Raw genomic sequence first — 16356 nt, 5'->3', positions numbered from 1 at the left:
CAACTCTAAATGGATCAAAGACCTCAAGGCAAGAGCATATACCCTGAAAATATTACAGGAAGGGATAGGGGATATGCTAGGGCTCCTTGGCACAAGTTAAAACTTCCTAAATAAATATATAGAAATACAACAAATCAAAGAAAGGCTAGATAAATGGGATCACATTAAACTGCAGAACTTCTGCATAGCAAAGGACATAGCTAGCAAGATAAAAACCAAGCCAACAGATTGGGAGATCTTCACTAACTAAACAACAGACAAGGGCCTCATATCAAAAATACATCTAGAGATAAAAAAAATTAAACACCTCAAATAACAAATCTTCAAAGAAAAAACCACCTCATTAATAAGTGGGCTAAAGAATTTTTTAAAAAAGTCTTCTCTGGAGAGCAAATAAGAATAGTCAATAGACATGAAGAAAGTCCAACATCTCTAGCCATAAAAGAAATGCAAATCAAAACTACATTGAGATTCCACCTCACCCCACTTAGAATGGTTATTATAAAGAAAACAATAACAGATGTTGGTGGGGATGTGGCCAAAAGGGACCACTACTACATCTTGGTGGGAATATAAGCTGGTTCAACCACTCTGGGAAGCAGTACAGAAAGCAGTATGGAGGTTCCTCAAAAGACTACACATAGAGCTCCCCCTATAATCCAACAATCCTACACCTGGGCATTTATTAATCTTTTTAAAGTATATTTACAGGGATTATACCTGTGCCTACTTAGGAGCAAATCTTAGATTAGTTCTTCAATTTACTCTTCCAGTGACTAGTAAACTTTTATGTTTCATGATTTTTTACTTATCAAATGAATGTCAAAATTGACAAACATGAAATTGCATGGTTTACCCACTTGACTTCTTGAATATATCAGGTTTTGTTTCTTAGAGGATAACCCTAGAGGCAAGTTTACCCATAAGGAACTTTGAAGAATGAGATAAGAAGAATAAGAGTCAGATGAGTTAGGAACTGGAAAGTCTAAGCAGCTTCATCCACGTGGATAATCCATGGGTTACATCTATGGATTTTCCAGATGGACATCCAGGACCAGCCAACCCCTTAGCAGTCTGTCACACTAATGACCACTACTGTGAGGGTTAGAAGCTTTTCCATCTTCTAGATTGAAGCAGTTGCAATGAGGTAAAGCTGAGAAAGAGAGATGGTAAATAAAAATAAGGAGGAATTGTGATAAGCCCAATTGGAAACATTTTACATTTTAACCTTTTTTTAAGCAAGTATTTCAAAGACTGTACATGCTGGGCTCTGATGGCTCATGCCTTAACCCTAGCTACACAGGGAGCTGAGATCTGAGGATCATGGTTCAAACCCAATCCAGGCAGTAAGGCCTTTAAAGACCCTTTTCTTTTTGGTGTTGTTATAAAGATGATACACAGAGGGGTTGCAGTTGCATAGCCAGGTAATGAGTACATTTCTTTCTGTACCTCTTCCCTTGCTCTCTCCCACTTTTCCCCTCCCATCCTTACACACAAGTTATATAGCTCATTTTTAACATAGTGTCCAGTGAGTACCTCTGCTGCATTGTTCACTCTTAAGAGTCTGATCTCCAATAAACCAGCAGAATCCCAGAAGTGTACCTGTAGCTCAAATGGTAGAGCACCAGCTTTGAGTGAAAAAGCTAAGGGACAGTGCCCAGGTCCTGAGTTCAAGCCCTAACACTGGCATACACACACACACACACACACACACACACACACATGCATACACGCACGCATGACTGTACAAGTCCAACTTGAGGAGGCAGCTTGAACTTAGGGTAGGGACAAGATAGACATTGGCTAGAATAACTTCAGGACCATTTTGTTTCAGTAAATGTCACAAGGAATGCATTCAAAGTGCTTAGGGAATCCCTTTGGAGCACAAGTTTTTCATGTTTTAGCTTATAAAATTATATTTCATTATCAGCTAACTTGCTTCAGTTTTCTTCATCTCCTTCTCCAAATACTTCTACATTCTTTTGGCTTGATCAAGGCTATACTAGTGAATGTCTCATACCAAGTTCTTTCTAACTACTGGTATTATCCCAAACCATGGAGAACATTTATATAATTTGTCCGAACTTTGGGTGAAACAATAGCCATCAAAAAGGAACTGTGTAGTAAATCCTCTGTTGGCTTTAAAGGCACTGTATCATTTTCCTACAGGTGGTATTCCTGCTCCTAATGGAAACAGTATTTAAATCGGTTGGGCTTATATTACTCTAATGTAAGCTGGTACTGTTTAAGCCCTATGTAATTTGGGCAAGTAAATACTATCTCCACTCAGTTTCCTTATCTTTTAATGTGAATGGTGATGCTACCTAGTCAATAAGTTGTTAAAATCATCATGTGTATGTTGGCTAGAAAAGAATATATAACATCTTGTCTGTTACACTTTCCCCAGTCATTTACTCCTCATTCTGAACACTGGGGATTCCACAGTTACCACACTGAGAAACTTGCTGATAGTGCTAAGGTAGATAAGGTAGATGAGTGTAGATGAGAAAAAAATGGATTGAAACAGAAATGACAATTGACATTTATTAGGTGCTTGTATGAAATCTCATTTACTTTTCTTTCTTTTTCTTTCTTTTTTTTTGGGGGGGTCCAGTCATGAGGCCTGAACTCTGGGCCTGGGCACTGTCCCTTGGCTCTTCAGCTCAAGGCTAGAGCTCTACCACTTGAGCCACAGTGCCACTTCCAGCTTTTTTCTTTTTTGCCTATGTGGTGCTGAGGAATTGAACCCAGGGCCTCATGCATGCAAGGCAGGCGCTCTACCACGGAGCCACCTTCCCAGCGCTCTCATTTACTTTTCATATCATCAATGAACTCCCACGAACTTCATTTTGAAATGACTCATGTGGTGATTTTCTTTTTCACTCCCTCAATCTAGTTGAGCCAGCCCTAAGTTTTCCAGAACCCTTTTCCTTGCATGATTCTGGGTCTGATTTGACCCACTGCTTGCTATTTGGAAGGCAGGGGTAAAGCAGCAGCCACTCTGAAGATCATAGTGGTTAGAAACAATGATAGAGGTACTAATAGGTTCTAACTGATGATTCCATACCATTCCATATCCTGCTTCTTTGGAGGAGCCTCTGGCCCCACTGATCAAACATAGCTATTGCTTGACTGTAAACCTTCTGATGCAAGAGCTCCTTAGAGATCCTCCACCAACTTTAAATTTGTAATCCCATTTTACCAGCTGGACTTGCCATTTTCTCCAACAGACTGATGGGGTGGACCCTCTGATCTTCCAGTACCCACTTCAGACTCTCTACTCCCCAGTGCGTCCCACAGTGACTGCTCTATTGCCCCAATTAAACTTCAATTGATACACAATAGTGTCATCTAGTAAGATTAAGTGTCTTGAAGTCACCTGGTTAGTGAACCACAAGCTAGAAGTGAAATCTTAATCTGCTCTTGATAACATTATGCAGAGACAGAGAGACAGAGAGAGAGAGAAGAAAGGGAAAGAGAAAAAAAACCATCTAACTTAGAAGATAATGAATATAGAGGAACAGGAGATGACAAGGAAAGGAAGGAGGGAGCCATAAGAGCCAGATGAACATTGGAGAGAGAAAAAAGGCAAAAGCAGAGCGCCTATAATCTTAGTTACTCAGAAGTCTGAGATCTGAGGATCATAGTTCAAAGCCAGCCAGGGCAGGAAAGCCCATGAGACTCTGATCTCCAATAAACCACCAGAAAACCAGAAGTGGCGCTGTGACTCAAGTGGTAGAGCACTTGCCTTGAGCTGAAGAGCTCAGGGACAGTGCCCAAGACCAGAGTTCAAGCACCACGACCAACAAAAATGAAAGAAAGAAAGACAGAGAGAAAGAGAGAGAGTTGTGAAGGAAGGAAGGAAGGAAGAAAGGAAAGAAAGAAAGAAAGAAAGAAAGAAAGAAAGAAAGAAAGAAAGAAAGAAAGAAAGAAAGAAAGAAAAGAAAGAAAAAAAGAAAGGAAGGAAGGAAGGAAGAAAGAAAGGAAGAAAGGAAAGAAGGAAGGAAGGAAGAGAAAGAAAGAAAGAGGTGAAGAATGGATGCTCAAGTTTGACAATCCATCCCCCCCTTTTTTTTGCATAAAGGAGGAATTCCAAGCATAACTAATATATGCCAGATGACTGAAAAGTTCTAATGCCCAGTCATTGAGAAGCAAATACACTTTTAGTTTTACTCTTCTATTAGAAATTGAGCCTAGCCGGGCTCCGGTGGCTCATGCCTGTAATCCTAGCTACTCAGGAGGCTGAAATCTGAAGATCACCGTTCAAAGCCAGCCCAGGCAGGAAAATCTTTGTGACTCTTATCTCCAATAAAACCACTAGAAAACCGGAAGTGGCGCTGTGGCTGAAGCGGTAGAGCACTTGCCTTGAGTTGAAGAGCTGAGGGACAGTGCCCAAGCCCAGAGTTCAAGCCCCACGACTGACAAAAAGAAAAAAAAAAGAAATTGAGCCTAATGTCATATGCAATCAGGTGAGTGCTTAAAACTCCATATTCATGATCTGTCCCCAAATTAATGGGTCTCAATTCAACTTTTCCTTTCTTCTTCTTGAGCTGAACAGAAAACAAAAAGAGAAAGGAAATAAATAAAAGTATTATAAAAGAAATTCAACCAAAAAAAAAGAAATTGAGACTAAATTTTTATGTAAGTATGTTGTTGTTGCTTTTTAAAGGACCTAATAATTTCTCTAATTACTCACTCTTTAGTCATTGTTAATTTGTTTTTACAGCCTTATATAAGTCAGTGATAAAATGCTTGTAAAGCAGCCACCTTTACTATAGATTTTATCTATGAGTTCAGAAATCAAATACTTTGATGCAACAGAACAATGACTCATAATTTAATTACAGTACATCATGTTCAACTGGGGTGATTATCAATTTAAATATGTGATATTCCACACATGGGATGTGGCAAATTTTGCACATAATTCCAAAATAGAGGTGTGAAATAGTCATTGTCCATGTGACTACTTGGTTTACTCTAGATATTTCCTATGTATAGTATTATGGTTGCCAAGGAAACATAGAAATTAAAAACAAGGTAAATTCTATTGAGTTTTTTATTTTCTACCTTGAGACAGCTAAGACTAAAAATATCCCCATGCAGGGTAAAGAAAGTGCTTTTCAAATGTCTTAATGTGCTTGGAGGCCAGAGGACATTCTGCCTGACGTTCAGGACAAAGCATCTAACCTCCAATATCATCCCATACAACCTCTCATGGTATGATTCTTGGCTTGCTTTCAAGCATTGGTCAGCAAGCTTTTGGCAAGATTATACCAAGAGAACAGGTTTTTCCAGAAGACAGTAATAGAAGATGTGATCTTTTTGCCTTGGATCATCCCTTCTTCTTAAGATCCTTTCTCCTTAAAGCTTCACTTCAATTCTAGAACCTTTAGGGACATACAGAAAACATGACAGCTACTTGTTCCTTCTTTAGCACTGACTCCACATCATCAGCAACCAATGAAGAGGAATTGGAGGTGGGAGTGACTTGCAATCATGATGTTGGTGCAGTACTGCTTACCACAGCAGTGAGGCTGGCTATTTTAGCTACCTTAGAGTATTGCCTAAGAAAAGGATCTTGGTTGAAACGAGATTTCCAACCTTCTCATCACCAGCTGAGATCTTGCTTCCTGTGAGAAGGGTGTAAAAAGTTTATCTTTAAGACAAAAGGTAGATCTGCCAGATAAGGTTGTACACACCTGTAATCCAAGCTCTTTGGAATGCAGAGATTGGAAGCATTTTGATTGGAGACCAGCACAGACAAAAAGTCAATGGGACCTCAAGCTTAACAAAAAAAGCTTTCCTATATACTTATTACAAGATATATAGGAGATATGGTCCCACCGTCTGAGCCAGCCCCAAGCAAAAACACAAAACCTAATTTTAAAATAAGTAAATCAGAAAAGGACTAGGGACATAGCTCAAATGGTAGAGTAATTGTCTAGAAAGGAAAAGAAAGAGAGACAGACACACACAGAGAGAAACAGAGACAGAAGGGAAGAAGGAGGAGGAGAGGAAGGGGAGGAAGAAGAGGAAGGTTTCACTTTTTCGCATGGATCATCATCATCAAGCTCCCTTCTTTACCTCCTCATCAAGTGCCTGAAAATTTTGGCCTTTGCTTTTCCCACACGGTGATATTTCCATAGCTCTGGTAGAGTCAATATTTTAGACACAAAAACTGAAATGCACTTTATCTTCAGCAGACAGTGAATATATTAGCAGACTTAGAGTAGCTCCTAAAGTGAATTAAAAGTCCAAGGAACCAGATTCAAGAAATCAGCCAGAACCAAGAGTGACCAAGAGACTGGATCTATTTATATCTATATCTATTATATATCTATTGACACCTTCTTTATGTCACAAGGAGGAAAATGACTTCTGGGAGGCCCTTGGATCCTGATGTCATCAGACCTGGACTGTATTTTTCCTATCTTTTCTTTGTTGCTGGGGATCAAACCCAGGGCATTGCACTTACCAAGCAAGCACTTTGCCACTGAACTACATCCCAGCCTTCACTGGATCTTTTTTTTTTTTTTTTTTTTGCCAATCCTGGGGCTTGAACTCAGAGCCTGGGCACTGTCCCTGAGCTTCTTTTGCTCACAGCTAGCACTCTGACACTTGAGCCACAGCGCCACTTCTGGCTTTTTCTGTGTATATGGTACTGAGGAATCAAATCCAGAGCTTTGTGCATGCCAGGCAAACACTCTACCATTAAGCCACATTGCCAGCCCCTCACTGAATCTTGATATGGTTGCCGCAGTCACTTTTACCCAAATGAACTTCTTTTCCAGGCAAGAATTCTTAGTTGTCTATATCATATGACCTGTCCTCATTTCAAAGAACATGGAAACTGAATCAATGGTCTTCCATTCTAGGGGTGGGAAGTGAATCCATCCTCTGCTGATGAGAATTCCCTAAAACAAAAAGGAGCTCAGGCACTAAAAGCAAAACTGCTCTGAACCTCTGATCAGACATAAAATTGACTTGACCCAGTATTTAATCCCAGAGACCTTCAGGCTTGTTTGTATTATGAGCCAGGTTTTTGCCTTCCACTCAGTAAGGCTCCATTATATACCCATTCCAGTTTGCAGAGTTCACTATGCTATAGCTAGATCTGGTTAAATTCTGTGCCTAATACACACTTCAGTTATACTAATGCAGTCGAGCATTTTGTACAATTATACAAGGGCTAACAAACCATCTTGATTGTGTTCTTGGTGTGAATTACAATAACAAATTTGTTCAAAGATGTACTATGTGTAGGCATAGATAGTTAATATAATCCCACAAATATTATCATGCATTTTTACAAATAGGGAAGCTGAAGCTCAATGTGTTTAGGTAATTTGCCTACAAAACTAGCAAAGCCAAAATTTGAATTTTTTGCAGATTCCTCAGCCTGTATGTTTCTCACTCTGCTCTGTCACCAACTGATATTACCTCACAAAGAAAAGTGAGCACTTTATAAATTAATCCTTATGCAAAAGCACAAAAGTAAATAAATCTAAAATGATTCCTACCGATTTTGATTCAGATTCTAGATACAGGCTTGTTCCTTGTGTGATGGGTTACTTTCTATTTGAAAGGGAAGATAAGAAACACAGTAGGAGAGAAGAAAAGCAAGATGGAAAAGGTAAAGAAGGGAATTTTATGAGAGAATGAATTTTAAATCACAGCTAGTTTCACCAAGCTTTACAAATTATGGGAGCCATTGGCAAGCTACCTTTTAAGAATTGTTGCTTTAATTAACAAGTTTGAGAATTTTAAAAGAATTGATCACCGCTGGTCTGCCTTCCTCCCTTATATGCCTTCCTCTCTCTAATGACTGCCATCCATCTATACTACCATGCTTTATTTATCTCTTATCACTAGTGCCTGACCCAACAATAGGGGCTGAAAATATAATAGTCTAGAGAAATGATTAAAGAAAAAAGAACAAGATATTATTAATCGAGTCAACAGTATTGTCAGCCTGACATGGTGGTACATGCTTGTAATTCCAGCTACTTAGAAGCAAGAGGATCATGAGTTTAAAGGCAAGAATGGGCAAAGTTAGTGAAAGACCATATCTCAAAAACAAAACAAAATCAAAAGATCTGGGGTGTAGCTCAAATTTAAGTGATAAAGCACTTGCTTACAAAGGGTAAGGCCTTGGATTCAATCTCCAGCACAACAAGAACAAAAATAACAGCATAAAGGGGGTGGAGGATACATGGCTGAGGCCTTTTCTGAAGAGTTTTTCTGGTCCTTGACCACCCCCTTAATGAAAGAAGAATGTTTCCCTTCAAGTCTAAAGGTTGTTATAAGAAAGTAGATTTAGATTCAGCTCATATCCACTAAGTACATGTTAGGTGCTAGGAGCTTTCTTTCACATGCAGCATCTTGGGTTGAAAACTCCAATCATTCAATGGCTATTATTTTCTTCACTTTTCAGAAATAGATACTTAGGATCAAAGAGGTTCAATTCTTTGCCTAAGGTTACACAGTTAATAAGGGACAGGAGTAGAAGTTGTATTAGTGTACTTTGTTAGGTATAACAACATGCTTAAAGCTAGATATTTCATAGCTTAGCTCATAGCTTTGGAGACTGAAAATCCAAGATTAGGCAACCTCTTCTGCATGCCTTTTGGTGAAAGTACTTTTGGGTGACGCTGGCTCAAAATCATCACATGGCAGAGAAGAGGGAAGGGAAATGGCCAAATGCAAAATGGCAAGCATGTGAAGAAAACTAACTGTGTAACAACCCTCTCTAGAGAGAACTAAAGCAAATCCCTCTGAGACAGTGTCCTCAACTTCATTCACTAGTCCTCACCTCTTAATAGTGTGGCCAACTCCCAACACTACCATATTGGTGACAGCTCCAATAGCAGAAGTCAACTCTGGTCTCAAAACACAGTCCTCATTCTACTCCCTCATGGCCCCACAATGTACCAACCCATGCACCACATCCCAATAGAATTTGTGACACACTTTTCTCAGCTTTTTAACATCCCCCAAATAAGGGTAAATTTTATACACAATAGCTCCCTAAATTTCATGAATTATAGGAATAGTTTTTCAAAAAATATTAAAAATTTACCATCCCTATCTTACAGATCATCACCTCAGACCAGGAGCTCATATTAGAGACCTCCATTCTGTCCTTAGTGGAGAAAGGAAGTTAGAATAATGTACTGTGATGTTAGACATCATCTCTGGTTTTTCTGTTTCAGTTGTGTGGGGGGGGGGGAGTTGTGTGTGTGCCGGTCCTAGGGTTTGAACTCAGGGCATAGATGCTGTCCTTAAGCTTCTTTTGCTCAAAGCTAGTGCTCTACCATGAGCCACAGCTCTATTTCTGACTCTTTTTTTGGTAGTTTATTGGAGATGAGAGTCTCATAGACTTTCCTGCCCCAGCTGGCTTTGAACCTCTATCCTTAGATCTCAGCCTCCTAAGTAGCTAGGATTACAGGCGTGAGCCACCAATGCCCAGCTACATCTCTTCTTTTAAAAAAAAAATGCTTTTATTTTGAAAGACAAGTACAAGTAATAATAATCTGTAGCTCAGTTTATTGTAGTTTAATTGACCTTTTTCCTCTTAATCTCAAACCAAAAATAACTTCAAATACAATGAGAGTCTTGATGCACAATTAGGTGGAGAATGATTAGGGATTTGAAATCTTTTGAGAAGACAGTGGGATATTTTGGGATACTGTACAAAACAAGAAAGGTATGTATTATGGAGTGGAGTTAAATATGAAAATAAGTACTGGGAACTGGTGGCTCATACCTATAATCCTAGCTACTCAGGAAGCTGAGACTTAGAGGATAGTTTGAAGCCATTCCAGGCAGAAAAGTCTGCAAGACTCTATCTCCAACTAACCAGCAAACTGCTGGGCTGAAGGGGTGGCTCAAGTGGTAGCATACCAGCTGCGAACAAGAAAATCTAGCAAGAGCACAGGCCCTGAGTTGAAGCCCTGCTTCCAACACACACACACACACACACACACACACACACACACACACACACACACACCAATGCAATACAGGACAATAAAATGGATATAAGCATTTTAAAAGAATAGCAAATAGTTATACATTAAATATAGACCATACATTATAAAGATTATTCTCAAGAAATTAAGGCCAGTAGGATGATGATGTTAACAGCAAGTATTAGCTATTTATGAGTGAGTTTACCAAATGAAGTGAAATAGTCTAGAATATGTATTTTAACATCAAAGCAATTTTAAGTTATTATTTCACTGCCCTAAAATAATTGCCTCTGTGTGTAATATTATCCAAAAGCATTCTCAGAGTATCAAGTTCATGGTCTTTAAGTATGTAACAAGCCAGAAATTTGCTTTTGCCTTTGGGTCACTAGGCCCAGTTTTCTTGACTCATTTAAGACTTCTCATAGCCAAGTACAAGTGGCTCTTGTGTGCAATCCTAACTACTCAAGAGGCTGAGATCTGAAGATTGTGGCTCAAAGCCAGTCTGGGCAGAAAAGTCGATACAACACTTAGCTCCAAAATATCAGAATAGCAAAATATCAGAAGTGGAGGTGTGGTTAAAGTGGTAGAGCACCAGCCTTGAACAAAAAAGCTAAATGAGAATGAAGGCCTAAGTTTAAGTCCCTGTACCGACACAAAAGAAAATTTATTTTATTTATTTTTTTTGGGGGGGGTCCAGTCGTGGGGCCTGAACTCTGGGCCTGGGTGCTGTCCCTCAGCTCTTCAGCTCAAGGCTAGCACTCTACCACTTGAGCCACAGCGCCACTACCTGCTTTTTTCTTTTTGCTTATGTGGTGCTGAGGAATCAAATCCAGGGCCTCAGGCATGCAAGGCAAGCGCTCTACCACTGAGCCACCTTCCCAGCCCACAAAAGAAAATTTTTTTTAAATGATGTCCCAACTCAGAAGCCACTGATCAATTTTTAAGTCAAGATCAAGACATTCATGTTACCAGTTCTGTAGTCAGTAGGGCATAGCAACAGAACAATATAGCCAATATAGCCACTCTCTTCCTACCCTGAAGAGTCTGTATCTTAGTTCACTGAAGGAAATAGCATATGGACAGCCCCTGTCCCACTCTGGACAGAGACAGAGGCCTAACAGTTTATTTGGCATAATTAGCTATGTTTGTTGCTGTTGTTGTTGTTTTTATTTCAGAGATGCAGCCCTGTGCTGTGGTGAATAGAACTGAGGAATTAGTATCTTGACCCAAAGGAAGCCTGTGAAATAGATTAATTCTAAAGTACTTTCTAATTGGACTAATTGGGTTCTATTTCTTTTCCTCTTTTCTTTTTTTTTTTTTTTTTGGTTGGTCATAGGGTTTGAACTCTGGGCCTGGGTTCTATCCCTCAGCTCTTCAGCACCGTCCCTCAACTCTTCAGCTCAAGGCTAGTGCTCTACCACTTGAGCCACTGTGCCACTTCCAGTTTTCTGAGTGGTTTATTGGAGATAAGAGTCTCATGGCCTTTCCTGCTTCCGATAGCTTTGAACCATGATCCTCAGATCTCAACCTCCTGAGTAGCTAGGATTACAGGTGTGAGCCACCGGCACCCGGCTTGGGTTCTATTTCTTATAAGGGTGAAAAAAATACAATAATACAGAGAAAGGTACCAGGCAATTCAAACTAAGAGCAGAAATAGACACACAACAGCAGATTCAGAGAGAAAAGGTAAGTCACTTTTTTGACAGAAGAGATTGACAAAAATAAATAAATAAACCCCCAGTTCTACCCTCTGATACAAGTTTGTAGGGTTCCTAGGGTTTTTTTTTTCTGATTAGTCTCAGGTTTCCTGAGCCCCAGAGTGTCTATCAAGAAAGACTAAATTTTGAAGTTATAAAAACTAACATGAATATGTCAGAATCTAACAAAACAAAATTTATTTAATTTGAGCAAAATTCATTTTTTTTGGCAGTCTCTATTCTGGGTTTGTGAGATGTCTAGGGCTATATCATTCAACATTTTGGGTTGCACCTAGCTGACAACTGATCACTGGCTCTTACATGCTTCTTCCTGCTGTGACTCAGTACTTCTACTCCTAGTCAGTTTATCAAAGGTTATCACATGGTCTGTAAAGAACAGAGCAAAGTGATTTTCCAAATACTGAGGAGAAAACTAGAAAAGCAGGTAAATCAGGTACCTCAATTTGGGATACCTTGCTCTTTAACCTTCCATTGCTCTATGTTAATCATTTTGTCCCCTCCTCCACTTCTCTGAAACTCATCATGTCTTGCTGTGTTATATTTGTGTCACATACTTACCCTTGATTCACTCTCAGACACACCTAGCCACACCTATTGCCACTGGCAAATTTGATGCTTCACAAATAAATATCAAAACTTGTAGCAAGCCAGGACTTGCATGGCTGAGTAGCTGCTTTCAGTTGCCATTTATTTCCTCTTCTAAAATAAGAACAGTAGCAGAGAATGATGAATTCTGGGCATGTGAGGAGAAAAAAGATAATGAGAGCTAACAAGATCACGTCAGTAGGGCTAAATTACTACAATTTATTTCTCTGGAAGTTATTGTAGGAGGTAGAATTCAATCTAAAAAGAAACAGTTAAGTTTACTGTCTACTATATGCCATCACTTCATTCTACCATAATGCAGTATCTACAGGCTAGGAAATGATAGTTTCCCTTGGCTAAAGTGGTCATGAAGAAGTCATAGAATTTGCCCCAAGTTACACTGTTGTATGGCAAGAAAACAAAAAAGTCATATTTTGAGAGAGAGTCTTTATTAAGAGGCCAGCAAATGCATGTTGGACTCCTGTCTCAAAGACCAGCAGCCAGCAAATACACTTAACACAGGGAACTGAGCCATGAAAAAAAGAACAAAAACAATACCAACAAACCAGTTCAGCTCCAATGGAGAACTGAAGTGGGACTCCATGGTGACTGCAGAAGAGCCAGAAGACAGGAGACAGGACACAAACACAGAGACATGACATGCATAATGGCCCTGAGCTGGTCCAGACCTAAATAGTGTGAGGATCAGTGGGCAGGGTCACAGGAAATTGGTCTCCCAGGCACTGGACTGACAGGTTTAGTAACCTAGCATCCAAGTCCCCACCCCTGCCTCCAGGGATTCGAATACCCATCACCTGGGAGGCAGGAATTTCACCTTCCCCCCACCCTAAAGACAAGATGCCAGACCCTACCATCCACCAGGTAGCCAAGATGGAGCCAGGCAAACCCAAACTCCCACTTCAGTACCTCCAAATCATGAGAATGTTTTTGAATATGGCATCTCTGGTGCATTTGGTTTCACATTCATTTGTTCAAAAAGATGTAATGAGTCTGCATAAAAAGCAATTACAGATTAAGAGACAAGGCTGGAATTCCTTCACTGAACTAAACAGACAATTATAATATAGTGGCTTAAGAGCTGCCATAGGAATAAGCAAGTGGTACTATCAAGATCTCTAATCCAGTGTTGCTATTCTGTTTCTTTGGAAATATTCAAACAGAAATTTGTGTGCAAGAGTCTTGCTTTCAGGATCAGCCACTATAGGGACAAATACAAGAAGTTGAATGGGGCAGAAAGAGAAGCTGGGTTGTGACGGTTGCTATAAAGCCTCAACCCAGCCATGAGAGAACGTAAAGCTAGGATGGCCTGCAGCGCTGCCCCAGCTGGAGCAAAAGGACCAAGCTTTCATACCTGTGAATCAATTAGTCACCAAATATTGGCTGTTTCTGGAAAGAAAAGCAATACCTTAAGCAAGTATGCCTTTAATCTTTCTTTGGCCAAGAACAATCCTAGAAAGGAATGTAACTGAAATCTATGTTACCAATACTCTTAGCAATTAGAGAATTAGTGCTTCTGTCCTAAAGAGATTGAGGAATCCAAGCATTACTCCACAGTATCCATTACACCCTCCTCCAAGGAAGATTTCCTAGAGGACTGGAGCAGGGTGATGAATGGGTGTTTCGTGGGATGTAGCCTGTGGAGTGTATATTCAGGGAAGTTTATTGTAACTGCAGGAATGAATACTATATAAGAGGGAGAGCAATGGCTAAGGTTGACACCAGATCTAGTAGAATATGGCATGCAATGCTGAGGACTTTGTACTTCTTTCTAAAGCAATGGAAGGCATTCAAAAATTGTTCAGAGTGACATGACCATGTTTTCTTTGTCAAAAGGTCATTCTGATAACAGGTAGAAAATATTTTAGATGAGGATGAAAACTGAAGAGTACCAGATTTATTTAAGGGGTTGTTACATGACACTGATTCCAGAAAAAGAGAATAATACTTGAATTAGCAAATAGAAGTAGCAGTGAAAATAGAGGAAAGAGAGCATTCCAGAGCTCTTAAGTGGGTGAAAGGAAGAAAACTTAAGAAATAATTAAATGTTTTGAGTAAGGACACTCAATGAATCAGGAATGTCTCCAGAGATAGTTTCCTCCATTTGTTGACATAAAATCTGGTAGAAAGGTGGTTAAATTTAGTTATGAACATCTTGCCTTTAGAACATTCATGTGGAGAACTTGGACTACAGATGCTGGCTCTTTCCTGGAGCTCAGCAGAGAAAATCTGGGTTGGAGATAAAGAATTAGTGTTAACACATAGGTAGAAGGTCACAGCCACAGGAATGGGTGTGATCAGCTAGGGACTGAGGCCCAGAAGAAAAGCAGTATTTAAGGTGAAGAGAGGCCTACAAGGAGTCTTAGAAATGTAGGGGGGAAATCAAGAAAGAATGATATCTTGGAAGTGAAGAGTGTTAGGGAAATGGAGGAGAATGGAAAAGGAATAGATTGGACTCAATCATCAACAGACGAGGATTGTTTATTGCCAGCAAGGGACACAGACTTTCCCATGGGTTTTGGAGGTTATGCAAGGGACTGGATTGTGGGGTAGGGTTTATATGGGGCTTAACAAGGAAGTAGAAAATTTTAAAAATGGGCTATGGTGTCTTGGAGGCCAAGGGCAGTGTCCTTGGCCAGGCCCAGAGTGGAATGCACTACCTAGGGTGAGGGGGCTTTCAGCTAAGCCAAGGTCAGAATGACCTGTCTGCAGACAAGCATGTGAACACGCACCTGATGTTTTGCTTGACATGAGGGAATAAGATGGGAGTCAAGCCTTCAAAAAGAGGTTGCATCAACCGGGATGTATAGCACTTGCCTAGGATGTGTGAGGCACTGGGTTTAACTACACACACACACACACATATACACAATACACTCATATGCCACATACACACACAATTGTAACAAGTACACTAGACTGTCACTGGAAGGGCCATTTTTCTACTTGTATGGGGTACCCAAGATGTCCAACTCACAGAGACAGAAAGTAAAATGGTAGTTGACAAGGCTTCAGGGAAGGGAGAATAGAATTGGTATTTAATGGATATATTTGGGAAGATGAAACCATTCTAGAGATAAATGGTAGTGATGCTTGCACAACAATGTAAATGTACCTAGTGCCACAGAATTATACACTTAAAAGTGGTTCAAATGTCAAGGTTTGTGTTACAGCTAATTTACTATAAAATAAGAAAGAAAGAAAACAAAAGCATGACAGGAAAGACAAGAATGGAAGGACTGAATGTAGCCTTCTTTCGAAAAGCTTGAATGGGAAGAGAGTTGGGATAATTAGCCAGAAAAGGGAAGGTCAAGGTGAGTATTTTTAGGAAAGTAAATAGAGAGGGAACTACCAACTTTATAGCTAAGAGATACAATATTGTTAGAGTGAAGTGTAATAAAACAATGGTAAAATGGGAGCCTTGGCTCCCTTCTGACTCATCCTAGCAACACTGAAAGGGGAGTGGATGACATAATAGAAACATGAATTGTGACTGTAAAGGATAGCCAAAAGTTTTGCTCTGCCCAGTTGATTCACTTTATTTGGGGAAGCTTAGGAAACCATTAATGGTTTCTTTAAGTCTTAAAAGCAATATCTAGCCAGGCTCACGCCTGTAGTCCGAGCTACTCAGGAGGCTGAGATCTGAGGATCACAGTTCAAAGACAACCAGGGCAGAAAAGTCTGTGAGACTCTTATCTCCAATAAATCACCAGAAAAAAAGAGAGAGAGAAAAATCAATATCTAGTTTGGTGTGACTTTTAAACAGCTGAGTGAGAACGATCTACACAAGTCACAGGTTAAACTACTTAATCACAAAATAGTCCACCATGTTTGATAAATAGATGCAATAATGTTTCAGTATGTAAGTTTTTATTTTTTTATAGATTTGAATGACATTTTATTTAACAAAGGGGAAATACTTATGAACTTTTTTTTTTTTTTTTTTTTGGGTCCGGTCGTGGGGGCTGAACTCTGGGCCTGGGCGCTGTCTCTCAGCTCTTCAGCTCAAGGCGAGTGCTCTACCACTTGAGCCACAGCGCCACTTCCGGCTTTTTTCTTAT

The sequence above is a fragment of the Dipodomys ordii genome, unplaced genomic scaffold (genome assembly GCF_000151885.1).
Source record: "Dipodomys ordii isolate 6190 unplaced genomic scaffold, Dord_2.0 Scaffold63, whole genome shotgun sequence".
Lineage (NCBI taxonomy): Eukaryota > Metazoa > Chordata > Mammalia > Rodentia > Heteromyidae > Dipodomys > Dipodomys ordii.
This window is presented reverse-complemented; position numbering follows the sequence as displayed.